This window comes from Coregonus lavaretus, assembly GCF_964263955.1.
Source record: "Coregonus lavaretus genome assembly, contig: HAP1_SCAFFOLD_8593, whole genome shotgun sequence".
Classification (NCBI taxonomy): domain Eukaryota; kingdom Metazoa; phylum Chordata; class Actinopteri; order Salmoniformes; family Salmonidae; genus Coregonus; species Coregonus lavaretus.
The window spans coordinates 15001-19556 of NW_028160136.1; the positions used below are offsets into that span (position 1 = coordinate 15001).

Sequence of the window (4556 nt, forward strand, 5' to 3'; positions counted from 1 at the left end):
TAGAATACAGAGAGGAGATAGTGAATTCATCTAGAATACAGAGAGGAGATAGTGAATTCATCTAGATCATAGAGAGGAGATAGTGAATTCATCTAGAATACAGAGAGGAGATAGTGAAGTCATCTAGAATACAGAGAGGAGATAGTGAATCCATCTAGATCATAGAGAGGAGATAGTGAATTCATCTAGAATACAGAGAGGAGATAGTGAATTCATCTAGATCACAGAGAGGAGATAGTGAATTCATCTAGATCACAGAGAGGAGATAGTGAATTCATCTAGATCATAGAGAGGAGATAGTGAATTCATCTAGATCATAGAGAGGAGATAGTGAACTAAACAGTAAGTATCCTTACAATCTGAACATAATCACTACTCCTTAAACGGTAAATGTTCTGTCTGCTGGAAGTTATCTATCCAGACCCAGTCCTATCCAGTACTGTACGTACCAGCAGGCAGAAGTTATCTATCCAGACCCAGGTGTCTTCTCTATTGATGTTTCCCTTCCAGGGAGCTTGGTAGATCTCCTTCACTGCACTGATCTTGATGTCTGACACCGCCGGGTTGTTCAGAGCGAACGGTACTGAAACCCACTGACACACAGGAACACATCAAACCTGGGTCACACACACACTGCTACAGCCGACATGTCATGTTTTTAACAGTGGTAGAAATGGAGCGTCGTGTTTTTAATAGTGGTAGAAATAGAGCGTCGTGTTTTTAATAGTTGTAGAAATGGAGCGTCGTGTTTTTAAGAGTGGTAGAAATGGAGCGTCGTGTTTTTAATAGTTGTAGAAATGGAGCATCGTGTTTTTAATAGTTGTAGAAATGGAGCGTCGTGTTTTTAATAGTGGTAGAAATGGAGCGTCGTGTTTTTAATAGTTGTAGAAATGGAGCGTCGTGTTTTTAATAGTTGTAGAAATGGAGCGTCGTGTTTTTAATAGTTGTAGAAATGGAGCGTCGTGTTTTTAATAGTTGTAGAAATGGAGCGTCGTGTTTTTAATAGTTGTAGAAATGGAGCGTCGTGTTTTTAATAGTTGTAGAAATGGAGCATCGTGTTTTTAATAGAAATACAGTGGAACCCATGGAATGGTCCCAAAAGTGCAAAACTCCAAGCTGAAATAAGTGATTTGTAAGGCCGAGTGTCTCACCAGTCCCAGGAAGATACAGAAGAGTTGCACCACGTCGGTGTAGGCTACAGAGTACAGGCCTCCTACTAGAGTGTAGAAGATGGCAATACAGGCAGAGATCACCACAGACATCTTAATGTTGATGTCTATGATAACAGATGTCTATGATAACACTCAGTGTGGCCCCTAGAGGAAAGACAGACAGGGACCTGATCAGAGACAGTAACACACACACACACACACACACACACACAGACACCACACACACACACACACACACACACGCACGCACGCACGCACGCACACACACACACACACACACTCTCACACACACACACACACACACACACACACACACCACACACACACACACACACACGCACACACACACACACACACACACACACACACACACACACACACACACACACACACACACACTGTGCTGTATACCATCCATAATAACTTACCCAGGGCAGATAAGATGGCTGCAGACCAGAAGATCTCTCCCATTAGAGCAGGTATGAAGAGAAGCCCCCCCATCCTCTTCCCATACTTCTGCTGGAAAGGGTCCAGCATTGTGACATAACCTCTGGAGCGCATCGGCTTGGCGAAAAACAGACCTCCTGCACACACACACGGGAAGCATGCAGCATTTTGGCAGGTTTTAACGCACAGGAATGTTGTGGACTTTCAGAGGAATATAAAATATATATTTGGGAATATTTCACAAGTAAGCCTACATTGTTAATTTTGTTATTTCAAACTGTAGTCTGTTATACAGTGCGTTCGGAAAAGTATTCAGACCCCTTGAGTTTTTCCACGTTTTGTTACGTTACAGCCTTATTCTAAAATTGATTACATTAAATGTTTTTCTCATCAATCTACACACAATGCCGCATACTGACAAAGCGAAAACACGTTTTTAGAAATGTTTGCAAATGTATAAAAAAAATATTTTAAAAATACCTTATTTACATAATTATTCAGACCCTTTGCTATGAGACTCAAAAATTGAGCTCAGGTGCATCCTGTTTCCATTGATCATCCTTGAGATGTTTCTACAACTTGATTGCAGTCCACCTGTGGTAAATTCAACTGATTGGACATGATTTGGGAAGGCACACACTTGTCTATATAAGGTCCCACAGTTGACAGTGCATGTCAGAGCAAAAACCAAGCATTGAGGTCGAAGGAATTGTCCGCAGAGCTCCGAGACAGGATTGTGTCGGGGTACAGATCTGGGGAAGGGTACCAAAAAATGTATGCAGCATTGAAGGTCCCCAAGAACACAGTGAACTCCATTCTTACATGGAAGAAGTTCGGAACCACCAAGTCTCTTCTTAGAGCTGGCCGCCCGGTCAAACTGAGAAACAAGATTCTCTGGTCTGATGAAACCAAGATTGAACTCTTTGGCCTGAATGCAAAGTGTCACATCTGGAGGAAACCTGGCACCATCCCTACGGTGAAGCATGGTGGTGGCAGCAGTGGGGGTGTTTTTCAGCGGCAGGGACTGGGAGACTAGTCAGGATCAAGGGAAAGATGAACGGAGCAAAGTACAGAGAGATCTTTGATGAAAACCTGCTCCAGAGCGCTCAGGACCTCAGACTGGGTAAAGGTTCTTCTTCCAACAGGACAACAAACCTGAGCACACAGCCAAGACAACACACAGGTGGATTCGGGACAAGTCTCTGAATGTCCTTGAGTGGCCCAGCCAGAGCCCGGACTTGAACCCAATCGAACATCTCTGGAGAGACCTGAAAATAGCTGTGAAACGACGCTCCCCATCCAACCTGACAGAGCTTGAGAGGATATGCAGAGAAGAATGGGAGAAACTCCCCAAATACAGGTGTGCCACGCTTGTAGCGTCATACCCAAGAAGACTTGAAGGCTGTAATCGCTGCAAAAGGTGCTTCAACAAAGTACTGAGTAAAGGTTCTGAATATGTATGTAAATTCGGTATGTTTTTTATTTTCAATACATTTGCAAAAATTGATAAAAACTTGTTTTTGCTTTGTCATTGTGGGGTATTGTGTATAGATTAATGAGGGGGGGGGGGCAATGTAATCAATTTTAGAATAAGGCTGTAGCATAACAAAATGTGGAAATGGTCAAGGGGTCTGAATACTTTCCGAATGCGGTGTATATATTGAGATGACTTACCTATGACTAGACTTAGCGCATATCCAAAAGGGGCTTGTGCCCAAGCCAAACCGTACCCAGGAAGATACACATACTCAGCCGTTCCGTTTATATATCCACCGCCAACCCAGGTCGCTGAAATGAAAACGACAAAAATATACATGTTCAGCCTACATTAATAGAGTCGAATCATGATTACCAGATGAGCCTAAAAGCAAATGACAAGGTCACGACATTGCGCTTATTAGAATTGAGCTTGAAAATTGTACGTTTGGACCAATTATGAGTTTCTTCACGGAATAATGTATTTAAAAAAAATCTGTAAACTAAAGCTGTTCAATGTTGCAATTCAACATGTTTGTTGTATCAGTAATTAAAGGCTTCCCCCTGACCATCGAGCATGAGCTATCAAACTGAAGTAGCATATATATTTGTTTTACCAATGGTTTTATATCAGTTAAATAAAACATTAAAAAGGTATGGGCCTACAACATTTTTTGTGTAAACTTCTAGAATCAGAATCACCTTTATTCGCCAAATACATTTGCATGCATAGGAATTTGACACGGGTGAAATCGAAATCAACTCACAATAGAAAATTGACTAGCCTATCTCAATCATTCACACAAAGAAACTCACCGGTCATGGTAAAACCACCAACAAATAAACCAATGTCCCTGCCGCCGACCATGATGGTTTCACTGCGGTCCGTGCCCTCCGCCTCGCCTGCGTGCTTGTTCTTCCACGCGGCCCATATTCCCACCGCGAGGATCAGAACGTAGAAGAGGGCGATCGCCGCCAGTCCCTCCACGTGGATGCCGGTCATCTTCTCTTCGTTTAGCTCGAGCTGAGCCGCGCGTCTTCGCTAGGAGCCGGGTGGCATTGAGACCTGCAGGGTGGGGGGTGCGGTGCGGAGAGAAAGGGGACATTGAATTGAGGAGAGGCAGAGAAGGATGGATTGGACAGCCTAAAACACAACATAAAAGACAAAACATTATAATTGTAATTATCTTTTGTTAGGCTATTTCGTTTTGATTGATTATGTTACTATTTTCTAACATCAGAAATAAGACAACAGTCTTATTTTTTTTTTTTTATCCCCCGACTGGTTTCCACAGCCTCTGTGTACGTGCGTAAAAACCCAAATTACGCACAAACCTCAGACAGTCCGTGGAGCTGTTGAGGCGTTTAAAACTGGCTTCATCTTCTGATGGGAGAGTCGCAATATCACGACAAAACATCTGACATTAGTATTTCAAATATCAAATGTTGTCCTTTTAACAA

The 4556-nt window shown here is 42.7% G+C and overlaps 1 pseudogene across 1 annotated transcript in view; it reads right to left on the reverse strand.

Moving 5' to 3' along the window:
* Positions 1 to 4098, reverse strand: part of LOC311122095 (high-affinity choline transporter 1-like) — a 9632-nt pseudogene extending 5534 nt beyond the window's left edge. Inside the window, exons 1-5 of the transcript in view lie at positions 3912 to 4098; positions 3294 to 3407; positions 1572 to 1756; positions 1152 to 1292; positions 450 to 593 (exon numbers count right to left, since the gene is read on the reverse strand). The product of the transcript in view is annotated as a high-affinity choline transporter 1-like (transcript). The remainder of the gene's footprint in view (positions 1 to 449; positions 594 to 1151; positions 1293 to 1571; positions 1757 to 3293; positions 3408 to 3911) is intronic.
* Positions 4099 to 4556: the final 458 nt, after the last annotated feature.